Below are 13,736 nucleotides of genomic sequence, written 5' to 3'. Positions count from 1 at the left end.
TCGTGATAAAAGCATGCGTTTAATACGATGTTCATTCGTTTTGAATTCAACTATTATGTTGATAATATGATTGATTTTCAATTTAAAAGATTGTTGTAGTTTTACTAAGACAATTGCTTTTCAATGAATTTTCCTTATTGTATGTAATTTTTAATAAATCTAATTCTTTGTTCTTTCATATATTTATAATAAATTTAATTTTTGCTCTTTTATATATAAATAAAAACATTAACGTGCAAGGCACGTATATAGAGACTAGTATCTATATTATTATAAAAGTACGGATGTTCCACGCAAAATATTGATCGACGAAAATATTTTTAAAATATTAATCGACTTTTATGCCCTTACAAGCCTAAGTTCCTTCGAAGAGATAATTTATGTTGGATAGAATTGTAATATTGGACTTTAGCAACTATTTTCAATGTTTGAATTCAACTAAACTTCTGCCTACTTGAATTTTTGTCAGTCCACCGAGAATTCGAAATCGTTCCCAATTCAAATTGATAATCGTTTCCAACTCATATTTCAATGACCACTAATAAAAATACCTTAGGACTACTACTGGAAATTACTATTCGAAAAGATAATAGTCCTCCAAAATGTGTTCTATGATCACTTGACCCACTAAATAGTCAACTCTTTAAAAATTACTTTTACATAATTTCTTTTTGGAGGTTTGGAGCCTGCTGACGATGAAAACTTTTAAACTAACCTTAGAGAATGTGAAAGATATATTTGAAGTTACGTTTAAACTATACCAGAGGATATCGTTCCCACAAAGACTTGTGATTAATTGTTGACTGATTTAAACTCAATTAACGTATCCATCCAAGAGGTTTTTCACAAAATAGAGATATAACTAATTTACTACCTAAACAATCAAGCAATAATTTAACCAGAACAATTAACCAAACAACCAGCAATTTCGAATAACAATCAGTAGGAGAGGATATTCTAGGGTCACGGGCTAACTGAAAATCGTGTTGTGTTCTTGGCTTAAAATGACTAATTGATTTATCTGGATTGTTGATTGACAGGGTTAATATTGCTCATAAGAATCTGTCGAGTTCTTACTCGCCTATTCAAGTTAACTCAATGCCTATATGTCTATGGAATTAAGATTAACTAGAATGCATTTATAATTCCTGTATTTCAACCAAGCAAGGCAATTGGGTATATGTCTATCCCAATTGCTAATCCGTTCACCGATGCCCGGGTTCAAGAACTTGCTCTATTTAATTCTATATGCAATCTAAAGTTCCCACTTTCGAGTTCAACTAAAGATTCGTAGATAGTATTTCACTGTTAGCTACTCAGCAAAATAATTAAAAGCAGAATTAAATAAACAACCCAATATGATAAACCAAATTTGTCAAATTAAACTTCAAACAACAACATTCATGTTTCACCCATGACCCTAGAACAATGAGTTTTAGCCACTCATACTAGTGTTCATCACAATAAAGTTCAATTTCATCACAAATAGCAAAAACAAAGGGAAGAAAAGAAGAACTTGATGGTCAAATCTCCTCCTTGCCTCTTGCCTCTCTATTTCTTGCACTAGACTATGAAAACCTTTTTTTAATAATTCTTGGGCGAGCTTGACTTTATATAGGTTAACTGGGATTTCCTCCAGATTTCCAATTATACCCCTGAACAAGTCTTTTCGAAACTTGGACTACCGCGGTCGCACACCTGGGCGCGCATCTGGCCGTGCTAGTTGGCTGACTTTCTGTAATGGACGCGCTAAAAGTAGCGCGAGCGCGCATCTGGGCGCGCTAGCCCAGTCCCTTATTTCCTTGATTCTTTTCCTTGTCTTCGTGCATACTCAGCTCCGAGGGGTTTTTCTTGCTCTAAAATAGTTCCAATCACCTCTTTAAGGCATCACATAGGCTCCTCGTCCTGCAATATGTACAATTCACAATTAGAGCCCATTTTAATCAGTTACCCATACTATGACATTGGAACATAATCAAGCGGGAGCATAAATAATTGCCAAATTACCTAGATTTAGCCTATTATCAACACCCCACACTTAATTCATTGCTAGTCCTCGAGCGATCACACTATACTTTCTAGAGGTTCCTTCAATCAACCATTTCCCTTAGCGCATTACACCCAGAACAATTTACATACATTACGCCTAGCAGTGAACAATCCTAGCCTCAAAAGTCGACTCTCAAGTGCCATGCAATTTTCATACTTCCTCAAAGTACTCTACACAGAAGTCAAGACTTGCTTTTCCATCACGAATCACATGCCCTCACAATCAGGGTAAAGAAAATAAAATCCATCTATACATTTGAATCTCATGCTCACATATATCAAAGAAAATCGCTCACCCTCACAAAAGAAGTCACATGCATGTAATTGGTACCATAAGTGTAACGACCCGACCGGTAGTTTTGCATTTTTGAACCCCGTTCCCTTAATAATACTTCCCACACTTGCTTTAGCTAATTTATGACTTGCGGGGACGGGTGGTTTGGAAGTTAGAAGAGTTTTGAGCAAGAATAAGTCTAGTTGCTTCTTTAAGTTTCTTTAAAAAGGCCAAGTTTGACTTCGGTCAACATTTTGGGGAAACGGACCCAGAATCGTAATTTGACAATTTCTGAGAGTCCGTGGGAAAATATGGGACCTAGGCGTATGCCCGGAATCGAATTCCGAGGTCCCTAGCCCGAGTAATAAATTTTTATGTGAAATTGTTAAGTTAAAGTTTCAAAGGTTTAAATAAACTAAGAAATCATTGTTTTCCTAGGTATCGGGTTCGGATTTTGATTTCGAAACTTGGTACAAGTCCGAAATATCAGTTAAGACTTACCCGTAAAATTTGGTGTCAATCCGAGTAGTTTAAGGGCGTTTTGACCCGTTGGAGGAGAATTAAGAACTTGAAGTTCAATAATTTGATTCATTTGGTTTTGGGGTTGATTCATCGATTTAGCGTTGTTTTGAGTGTTTCGAGGGTTCGAGTAGGTCCGCCTCGTGATTTCAGACTTATCGGTATGTTCGGGCGGGGCACGGGAGCCCCGAGCGTCAAATGAGCGAGGCTCGAGTGAAGTTAGAATTTGGAAAATGACTGAAGCTTGCTGCTTCTGTCATAACCGCATCTGCGGTTCTTGGACCGCAGAAGCGCGACCGCAGATGCGGTCATTAGATCGTAGAAGCGGAGAAGGGTCAGGCCAGGGGAAACCGCAAAAGCGGCCCAGGGACCGCGGAAGCGGTTCCGCCTATGCAGCCCCCAGACCGCAGAAGCGCCAAATTCCGCAGAAGCGGATTCCGCAGAAGCGGAAATACTTCCGCAGATGTGAAAATAACTGGGGGCAGAAGGGTTCATTTAATACGAACTCAAACTCATTTCTCTAATTTTTCACTCTACACTTAGGCGATTTGGGTTCTTCCAAGAGAGGGTTTCCACATAACTTGGTAAGGTAAGTAATTTCCCTTCATCCTTAGTTTAAATACATGTATATTAGGTAGATTAAACACCAAAAATTTAGTAAAAATCAAGAATTTGAGCTAGACCTAGGGTTTTACTAAAACTAAGAATTTATCATAAAAATTTGCCATGTAATGAACTAGAAATCATATATTTGTGATCCTTAGGTGATAGAGAACAACTTCATTCGAAAAATCTCGGAATCCGGGCACTTGGGCCCGGGGTCGGAATTTAGGAAACTTGTGTTAATGGTTAGAAAATTACCTAAATAGTTAGAGTTTGACCTTGTAAGCCTTTATTTACTAGTTCTTACTTCGTTGATTAGTTTGGGATTGTTCGGCTTCGAATTAAGGACTTGGGCTCGTTCTTGGACATTGGACGTGCACTTTGGAGGGAGGTGAGTCTCCTTTCTAACCTTGTAAGAGGGAATTGTCCCTATAGCATTATAAATGAGTAATTGTTGTTAAATGCGGGGGCTACGTACGTACTAGGTGACGAGAGTCCGTGCGTAGCTACTATAATGATAATTGTTCGGGTAGTTTAGGACCCACGTCATGTCTAATTGGGGAATATTTCTTGTTTTAAATTGCCAATATGATCATTTATGATTTGCTAGAGACTTGAGGAAATGAAAAGTGAACTTATGAGTTTGTTGAGTCTTGGTAGGAATTCCCTTGTATGTAATTGAGCCTTATGTGCTTTCCTGATATTTTCTTGATGATTATGGACCGGGCCGATCGCCTCGGTGAGAATAGATGTATCTATGGTTCGTGCTGCTCGACCCTCGGCAGTGCACAATTTATTTTCTGTTGGAGCGGGCCGTCGACCTCGGCATGATTGTGCATGATTTATATGCTTACATTTAGATATGACATGATCACTTGTTTAATATGAAAAAAGGAAAACTGGTAGTTTAATTATGTCAAGAACATGAATATGACTCTTCTCTTAAACTTGAGTTATTGGAAATTCTTCATGCTGTATATCTCACTTTATTATTATATTATCTTGACCTTAGTAAGTATCAAGTCGACCTCTCGTCTCTACTTCTTCGAGATTAGACGGGATACTTACTGAGTACATGTGGTTTATGTACTCATACTACGCTTCTGTACTTAAATGTACATGATTTGAGGCAGGTGGATCTGGACATCATCTTGGTGCGCATCAGTGAGCACGCTTGGGGACTTCTACGGTGAGCTGATTCTCTTTCATGCCGATCCGCAGCCGAAGAAGTCCTTTCTTGTACTTTTTTTTGTTTCTGTCTATCCTGATTCAGACAGTAGGATAGTGTATTATTCTTTTGTGTATATTCCACTAGTCGCCCGTAACATGTGACACCCGGTTCTGGCACACACAGTAGTAGACATTTATTTGGGGTTGTATCGCTATTTTAGCACTTTATGATCTTTACTGGTCTTATCTTTAAATTCGAAAATCTAGTATAACTGTCTTTGGCTAAAGTAAAATGAGAACTTAATCACATTCTGCATCGGCTGGCCTGACAATGGTGTTAGGCGTCATCATGACCTATTATGGAAAATGGGTCGTGACAAAATGGTATCAGAGCACTAGGTTCACGTAAGTCTCACAAATTATGGGCAAACCTAATAAAGTCTTGTAGATCGGTACGGACACGTCTGTATTTATCTTCGAGAGGCTATAGGGTGTTAGGAAAGACTACTCTTTATTCATTTTCCATCATGCAGTGGTCAGTGTACTAAATTTCCTCTTCTATTCTCTCACAGATGGTGAGGACTAGTACCGCCGACGTTCCGGACCCGGGAGGAGCTGCTTTCCCCGTTGCTAGAGGGCGAGGTAGAGGTTGGGGGAGGGCACCGGCCCGTGGTAGGGGACGAGGGCGTCGCAGAGCTATTCCAGTTGCATCACCAGCAGACCCTGTGAGGGATCCCATTATTGAGGAGCAGGGCGAGGCGCCCGCAGCTGTGCCTACTCCGGTGGATTTCATGACTGCACCGGGATTTCAGGAGGTCATGGGTCGTATGCTTCGGTTCATGGACACTATGACTCAGGCTGGTTTATTTCCAGCAGATCCAGCTACCTCACAGGCAGGAGGGGGAGCACAGACCCCTACCGCACAGGCTCCAGGTCATACAGCCGCAGTTTATCATTCTCCGGGTGCACTACCCGCGGAGGGGGTTCAACCAGTTGCTGTAGTGGCACCCCAGCCCAGGCCAGCTGTGGACGGCGATACGCAAAAGTTGTTAGACAGATGGACCAGGTTGCACCTTCCGGTCTTCGGGGGCGAGCATCATGAGGATGCCCAGGATTTCATTGACAGGTGCAGGGATAGACTGCACAACATGAGGATATTGGAGTCGCATGGAGTCGACTTCACTACTTTTCAGCTGGAGGGCAGGGCCCGTAGATGGTGGCAGTCTTATTTACTTAGCAGGCCAGCAGGCGCTCCTCCCCTCACTTGGGGTCAGTTCACTCAGTTGTTCCTTGATCGGTACATTCCACCCTCTGAGAGGGAAGAGCTGCGTCATCAGTTTGAGTATCTGGAGCAGGGTCATATGTCAGTGACCGACTATGAGGCGAGGTTCTCTGAGTTGTCTCGCCATGCACTCATGATACTCCCCACAGAGGCAGAGAGAGTACGGAGGTTTGTTGCGGGGTTACATCCCACTATCCGGTCGAGTATGGCTCGTGAGGTAGAGATGGGCACTGGATATCAGCTAGTACTTGAGATTGCCCACAGGATTGAGGGTTACCGTTTGAGGGGTAGAGAGCAGATGCAGCAGGATAAGAGGGCCAGATTCTCAGGAGAGTTCAGAGGCGCCCCAGCCAGGGGCAAAGGTCACTTTGGGAGGGGTCAGCCTAGTAGGCCCCCAGTTCCAGCACCACCATCGGCTCGGGGTGCTTCAGCGCGCTCCTATTTCAGTGCCATGCCAGAGAGTTCTTATCGCCCGCCAGCTATTCAGGGTTCATCCAGTGGGTATTCAGGTCCTCCGGAGTCTTCCGGTTCTTATTTTAGTGCTATACCGGAGAGTTCTTACCGCCCGCCAGCTATTCAGGCTTTTTCTTGTGGGCCTTCTGGTATTCAGGGTCAGCTATCCGGACAGCAGGCCGCCACACCACGTTGTTTTGAGTGCGGGGACGCAGGCCACATGAGGAGATACTGCCCCAGGCTTAGGGGCAATGCAATACAGCAGGGGCAGCAGCCCATGACTCCAGCACCAGCGGCCCAGCCGCCTAGAGGTGGAGAGCAGACTGGTAGAGGTCGTTCCAGGGGTAGAGGCCAGACGGGGAGAGGTCAGCCAGCTACTACTCAGTCAGTTGGGGGCCAGACAGCCGGTGCTCCAGCTAGATTCTACGGTCTTCCAGCCAGGCCAGATGCATTAGCCTCAGATGCCGTCATCACAGGTATTATTTCCGTCAGCGGTAGAGATGCATTGGTGTTATTTGATCCAGGGTCTACTTATTCATATGTATCATCTCTGTTTGCTTGTTTCCTGGCTATTTCCCCGGAGCCTTTGGGTGTTCATGTTCATGTGTCCACTCCTGTGGGTGATTCTGTGGTTGTGAACCGGATTTACCGGTCTTGTGTGGTTACTTTTTGTGGTCTTGAGACTAGAGCAGATCTTCTATTGCTCGATATGATCGATTTTGAGGTTATCCTGGGCATGGATTGGTTATCTCCACATCACGCCGTTCTAGATTGCCATGCCAAGACTGTTTCTCTAACGATGCCAGGGTTTTTCGAGATTGGAGTGGAAGGGTTCCACAGTTGATACGCCTAGCAGGGTCATTTCCTTCCTGAAGGCTCAACGCATGGTTGAGAAGGGGTGTTTGGCCTACTTAGCTTATGTTCGAGACACCATCGCAGACTCCCCGACGATTGATTCAGTGCCAGTAGTCCGAGAGTTCGCCGATGTTTTTCCTTCCGACCTTCCAGGCATGCCACCATATCGTGATATTGATTTCTGTATTGATTTGGCTCCAGGCACTCAGCCTATATCTATCCCGCCGTACCTTATGGCTCCTAAGGAGCTGAAGGAGCTGAAGGAGCAGTTGGAGGAGTTGTTAGCTAAAGGGTTTGTTAGGCCCAGTGTATCGCCTTGGGGTGCACCAGTGCTATTTGTGAAGAAGAAGGATGGGACTATGCGGATGTGCATTGATTACCGCCAGTTGAACAAAGTCACCATAAAAAACAAGTATCCATTACCCCGTATTGATGATTTGTTTGACCAGCTCCAGGGTGCTAGGGTGTTCTCTAAGATCGACCTGAGGTTAGGGTATCATCAGTTGAAGATTCGGGATTCAGATGTTCCGAAGACCGCATTCAGGACTAGATATGGCCACTATGAGTTTCTGGTGATGTCCTTTGGCTTGACTAATGCTCCAGCGGCATTTATGGATCTGATGAACAGGGTGTTCAGGCCTTATATTGATTCTTTTGTCATCGTCTTCATTGACAACATCCTGATATACTCACGTAGCCTGGGAGAGCACGAGCAGCATTTGAGAGTAGTGCTTCAGACCTTGCGAGAGCAGCAGCTTTATGCTAAGTTCTCCAAGTGTGAGTTTTGGCTGGATTCAGTAGCATTCTTGGGGCATGTAGTGTCAGGGGAGGGTATTAAGGTGGATCCCAAGAAGATTGAGGCAGTTCAGAGTTGGCCACGTCCTACTTCAGTGACCGAGATCAGGAGTTTCTTGGGGTTAGCAGGTTATTACCGGCGATTTGTGCAGGGCTTTTCATCTATTGCATCACCTCTGACCAGATTGACCCAAAAGGGTGCCCCGTTCTGTTGGTCCGATGATTGTGAGGAGAGCTTCCAGAAGCTCAAGACGGCTTTGACTACGGCACCAGTTCTTGTATTGCCTTCCGGTTCAGGGATGTATACAGTGTATTGCGACGCTTCTCGCGTTGGCTTGGGATGTGTATTGATGCAGGAGGGGCGAGTTATTGCATATGCTTCACGTCAGCTGAAGGTTCATGAGAAGAATTACCCTGTGCACGATCTAGAGTTGGCGGCGATTGTCCATGCTCTCAAGATATGGAGGCATTATTTGTATGGTGTGTCATGTGAGGTTTACACCGACCATCGCAGCTTGCAGCATTTGTTCAAGCAGAGAGATCTTAATTTGAGGCAGCGCAGGTGGCTTGAGTTACTAAAGGATTATGACATTACCATTCTTTATCATCCAGGTAAGGCGAATGTGGTCGCGGATGCCTTGAGCAGAAAGGCGGAGAGTATGGGTAGCTTGGCGTTCATTCCTGCCGAGATGAGACCATTAGCTTTGGACATCCGGTCTTTAGCTAACAGACTTGTGAGGTTGGACATTTCGGAGCCCAGCCGAGTTCTAGCATGTGTGGTTGCTCAGTCTTCGTTATTGGGGCAGATTAAGGCCCGACAGTTCGATGATCCACATTTGGCGGTCCTCAGAGAGACGGTACTTCAGGGAGGTGCCAAGGAGATTTCTATTGGCAAGGATGGTGTGTTACGGCTACAGGGCCGTGTATGTGTTCCTAATGTTGATGGTTTGAGAGAGAGGATTCTAGAGGAGGCCCACAGTTCGAGGTATTCCATTCATCCGGGTGCCACGAAGATGTATCGTGACTTGAGACAGCACTACTGGTGGCGGAGGATGAAGAAGGACATAGTGGAGTATGTTGCTAGATGTTTGAATTGCCAGCAGGTCAAATATGAGCACCAGAGGCCAGGTGGCCTACTTCAGCAGATGCCCATTCCGGAATGGAAGTGGGAGCGCATTACCATGGATTTCGTGGTTGGGTTGCCGCGGACTCAGCGGAAGGTTGATTCAGTGTGGGTTATTGTGGATAGGTTGACCAAGTCGGCCCACTTCATTCCGGTGGCGACTACTTATACGGCGGAGAGATATGCTCAGATTTACATTCGGGAGATAGTCAGGTTGCACGGTGTGCCGGTTTCCATCATATCGGACAGAGGCCCTCAGTTCACTTCCCATTTCTGGAGAGCTGTTCAGAGTGAGTTGGGGACTCGCGTAGAGCTCAGCACGGCATTCCATCCTCAGACCGACGGGCAGTCGGAGCGGACTGTTCAGATTTTAGAGGATATGCTTAGAGCATGTGTGATCGACTTTGGAGGGCAGTGGGATCAGTTCTTGCCCTTGGCGGAGTTTGCATACAATAATAGCTATCAGTCCAGCATAGAGATGGCCCCGTATGAGGCATTGTATGGTCGGCGTTGTCGTTCTCCTATTGGGTGGTTTGAGCCCGGTGAGGCTAAGTTACTTGGCACAGATTTGGTACAGGATGCCTTGGATAAGGTAAAGTTGATTCAGGAGAGGCTCCGCACAGCTCAGTCCAGGCAGAAGAGTTACGCGGATCAGAAGGCACGTGATGTATCATTCACGATTGGCGAGAAGGTTCTCTTGAAAGTCTCGCCAATGAAGGGCATTATGAGGTTTGGGAAGAAGGGCAAGCTAAGCCCAAGGTTTATTGGCCCCTTTGAGGTGTTGAGGCGAGTTGGAGAGGTTGCCTATGAGCTTGCTTTACCTCCCAGTTTATCAGGAGTTCATCCAGTCTTCCATGTATCGATGCTTCGGAAGTATCATGCCGACTATTCACATGTGTTGGATTTCAGTACCATTCAGTTAGATGAGAGCTTGGGCTACGGGGAGGAGCCAGTTGCCATTGTTGATAGACAGGATCGCCAGTTGAGGTCCAAGAGGATTTCTGCGGTAAGAGTCCAGTGGAGGGGCCAACCGGTCGAGGAGGCGACCTGGGAGTCCGAGGAGGACATGCGGAGCAGATATCCCCACTTATTCAGCAGTCCGGGTACTTTTCTATGTCCGTTTGAGGACGAACGTTTGTTTAAGAGGTGGAGAATGTAACGACCCGACCGGTCGTTTTGCATTTTTGAACCCCGTTCCCTTAAATAAGACTTCCCGCACTTGCTTTAGCTAATTTATGACTTGCGGGGACGGGTGGTTCGAAAGTTAGAAGAGTTTTGAGCAAGAATAAGTCTAGTTGCTTCTTTAAGTTTCTTTAAAAAGGCCAAGTTTGACTTCGGTCAACATTTTGGGGAAACGGACCCGGAATCGTGATTTGACAATTTCTGAGGGTCCGTGGGAAAATATGGGACCTGGGCGTATGCCCGGAATCGAATTCCGAGGTCCCTAGCCCGAGTAATGAATTTTTATGTGAAATTGTTAAGTTAAAGTTTCAAAGGTTTAAATAAACTAAGAAATCATTGTTTTCCTAGGTATCGGGTTCGGATTTCGATTCCGAAACTTGGTACAAGTCCGAAATATCAGTTAAGACTTACCCGTAAAATTTGGTGTCAATCCGAGTAGTTTAAGGGCGTTTTGACCCGTTGGAGGAGAATTAAGAACTTGAAGTTCAATGATTTGATTCATTTGGTTTTGGGGTTGATTCCTCGATTTAGCGTTGTTTTGAGTGTTTCGAGGGTTCGAGTAGGTCCGCCTCGTGATTTCAGACTTGTCGGTATGTTCGGGCGGGGCACGGGAGCCCCGAGCGTCAAACGAGCGAGGCTCGAGTGAAGTTAGAATTTGGAAAATGACTGAAGCTTGCTGCTTCTGTCATAACCGCATCTGCGGTTCTTGGACCGCAGAAGCGGGACCGCAGATGCGGTCATTAGATCGCAGAAGCGGAGAAGGGGCAGGCCAGGGGAAACCGCAAAAGCGGCCCAGGGACCGCAGAAGCGGTTCCGCCTATGCGGCCCCCAGACCGCAGAAGCGGTCGAGCCCCAAATCCCAAAAGCCGCAGAAGCGGCCAAATTCCGCAGAAGCGGATTCCGCAGAAGCGGAAATACTTCCGCAGATGCGAAAATAACTGGGGGCAGAAGGGTTCATTTAATACGAACTCAAACTCATTTCTCTCATTTTTCACTCTACACTTAGGCGATTTGGGTTCTTCCAAGAGAGGGTTTCCACATAACTTGGTAAGGTAAGTAATTTCCCTTCATCCTTAGCTTAAATACATGTATATTAGGTAGATTAAACACCAAAAATTTAGTAAAAATCAAGAATTTGAGCTAGACCTAGGGTTTTAATAAAACTAAGAATTTATCATAAAAATTTGCCATGTAATGAACTAGAAATCATATATTTGTGATCCTTAGGTGATAGAGAACAACTTCCTTCGAAAAATCTCGGAATCCGGGCACGTGGGCCCGGGGTCGGAATTTAGGAAACTTGTGTTAATGGTTAGAAAATTGCCTAAATAGTTAGAGTTCGACCTTGTAAGCCTTTATTTACTAGTTCTTACTTCGTTTGATTAGTTTGGGATTGTTCGGCTTCGAATTAAGGACTTGGGCTCGTTCTTGGACATTGGAAGTGCACTTTGGAGCAAGGTGAGTCTCCTTTCTAACCTTGTAAGAGGGAATTGTCCCCATAGGATTATAAATGAGTAATTGTTGTTAAATGCAGGGGCTACGTACGTACTAGGTGACGAGAGTCCGTGCGTAGCTACTATAATGATAATTGTTCGGGTAGTTTAGGACCCATGTCATGTCTAATTGGGGAATATTTCTTGTTTTAAATTGCCAATATGATCATTTATGATTTGCTAGAGACTTGAGGAAATGAAAAGTGAACTTATGAGTTTGTTGAGTCTTGGTAGGAATTCCCTTGTATGTAATTGAGCCTTATGTGCTTTCCTGATATTTTCTTGATGATTATGGACCGGGCCGATCGCCTCGGTGAGAATAGATGCATTTGTGGTTCGTGCCGCTCGACCCTCGGCAGTGCACAATTTATTTTCTGTTGGAGCGGGCCGTCGACCTCGGCATGATTGTGCATGATTTATATGCTTACATTTAGATATGACATGATCACTTGTTTAATATAAAAAAGGGAAAACTGGTAGTTTAATTATGTCAAGAACATGAATATGACTTTTCTCTTAAACTTGTGTTATTGGAAATTCTTCATGCTGTATATCTCACTTTATTATTATATTATCTTGACCTTAGTAAGTATCAAGTCGACCTGTCGTCTCTACTTCTTCGAGATTAGACGGGATACTTACTGAGTACATGTGGTTTATGTACTCATACTACGCTTATGTACTTAAATGTACAGGATTTGAGGCAGGTGGATCTGGACATCATCCTGGTGCGCATCAGTGAGCACGCTTGGGGACTTCTACGGTGAGTTGCTTCCCTTTCATGCCGATCCGCAGCTGAAGAAGTCCTTTCTTGTACTTTTTTGTTTCTGTCTATTCTGGTTCAGACAGTAGGATAGTGTATTATTCTTTTGTGTATATTCTACTAGTCGCCCGTAGCTTGTGACACCAGGTTCTGGCACACACAGTAGTAGACATTTATTTTGGGGTTGTATCGCTATTTTAGCACTTTATGGTCTTTACTGGTCTTATCTTTAAATTCAAAAATCTAGTATAACTGTCTTTGGCCAAAATAAAATGAGAACTTAATCACATTCCGCATCGGCTGGCCTGACAACGGTGTTAGGCGCCATCATGACCTATTATGTAAAATGGGTCGTGACAATAAGCTTGCCCTTAATGTAAATCTCTACTAATGTAGGCTCAATCGATCTAAAATCAATTAGGACTTTTTCATGGTTGTAATGTGGGCTAAGGGACAAGTAGGATATATTTAGGAATAGTGACTAACCCTCCTAAGCACTTTAACACATCACATAATCAACTTTAAGTGCAATTTCTTCAATCCACGCACAATGTTGAGTGCGGGCGCAGAACATAAGGAAATCTCTGACAGAATTCCCATGAAAAATGCGGACCTACAATTCTAGTGCGGCCGCTGAAGATGAAATTCAGAAGTTGTATTTTTGGGCCATGAAGAAGTGCGGACCGCACCATAATTGTGCGGCCGCAGGATGTCAAGTGCGGCCACACTCATAACTGTGCGATCCGCAGAAGTGGAGAATCAGAGAGACATGTTTTTGGACAATTGAAGATGTGCGGACCGCACTATTATTGTGCGGCCGCACTCATAAATATGTGGTCCGCATATCGAAGGCAAGCTCCAGTCCAAGTTCAAGTGTGCGGCCGCACTCAGAAATGTGCGGTTCGTACAACTAAATGATGTGCGGCTGCAATAACTTGAAAAACGACTAAAACCAAAAATATTGTCTCTTAGCTTTATAATTACAATCAATAGCTTAATAGTAGAAGTAGAAACAACATTTAAAAATGTGGAAGTGTAATTTTAGGCACATTATACAGTCACACTAGGTATATACCTAATCCAAAATCTAACTCCCTATGGATTCGACCCTGACTTGCGTTAGGTTCTTATTATTGCTTCGACTGCTCACACCTATATTTATGGTGTGAGTTTGG

This window comes from Nicotiana attenuata, unplaced genomic scaffold (genome assembly GCF_001879085.1).
Source record: "Nicotiana attenuata strain UT unplaced genomic scaffold, NIATTr2, whole genome shotgun sequence".
NCBI classification, from domain to species: Eukaryota; Viridiplantae; Streptophyta; class Magnoliopsida; order Solanales; family Solanaceae; genus Nicotiana; species Nicotiana attenuata.
The sequence above is the reverse complement of the archived record's forward strand: the minus strand, read 5'-3'. Positions refer to the sequence as shown.